The following is a 903-nucleotide window of genomic DNA, read 5'->3' as shown; positions in this document are numbered from 1 at the left end:
TATGTTTTTAATGATGGCAGTTCCAGGGAACTAATGAACCTTACTGGAACAATTCCTGTGCCTTATAGAGGTAATACATACAATATTCCAATCTGCCTGTGGCTGCTGGACACATATCCGTATAATCCCCCTATCTGTTTCGTTAAGCCTACTAGCTCAATGACTATTAAAACGGAAAGCATGTGGATGCTAATGGGAAATATATCTTCCTTATCTACATGAATGGAACACCCAAGTCAGACTTGTTGGGGCTTATTCAAGTCATGATTGTGGTGTTTGGAGATGAACCTCCGGTCTTCTCTCGTCCTACTGTTTCAGCATCCTATCCACCATACCAGGCAACAGGGCCACCAAATACTTCCTACATGCCAGGCATGCCAAGTGGAATTTCTGCATACCCATCCGGGTACCCTCCCAATCCCAGTGGTTACACAGGCTGTCCTTACCCACCTGGTGGTCAGTATCCTGCCACAACAAGTTCCCAGTACCCTTCCCAGCCTCCTGTGACCACTGTTGGTCCCAGTAGGGATGGCACAATCAGTGAGGACACTATCCGAGCCTCTCTCATCTCAGCGGTCAGCGATAAACTGAGATGGCGGATGAAGGAGGAGATGGATCGTGCCCAGGCAGAACTCAACGCCTTGAAACGAACAGAGGAAGACCTGAAAAAAGGTCACCAGAAACTCGAGGAGATGGTTAACCGTTTAGATCAAGAAGTAGCTGAGGTTGATAAAAACATAGAACTTTTGAGAAAGAAGGATGAAGAACTCAGTTCTGCTCTGGAGAAAATGGAAAATCAGTCTGAAAACAATGATATTGATGAAGTTATCATTCCCACAGCCCCACTATACAAACAGATCCTAAATCTGTATGCAGAGGAAAATGCTATTGAAGACACTATTT

At 45.1% G+C, this 903-nt stretch overlaps 1 pseudogene; it reads left to right on the top strand.

The window, feature by feature from the left end:
• Positions 1–6: 6 nt before the first annotated feature.
• LOC104992739 lies at positions 7–899 on the top strand (annotated as a pseudogene).
• The last annotated feature ends 4 nt before the right edge of the window (positions 900–903 follow it).

Source organism: Bison bison, unplaced genomic scaffold, assembly GCF_000754665.1.
Source record: "Bison bison bison isolate TAMUID 2011002044 unplaced genomic scaffold, Bison_UMD1.0 scf7180017848671, whole genome shotgun sequence".
NCBI lineage: Eukaryota > Metazoa > Chordata > Mammalia > Artiodactyla > Bovidae > Bison > Bison bison.
The sequence above is the reverse complement of the archived record's forward strand: the minus strand, read 5'-3'. Positions and strand labels throughout refer to the sequence as shown.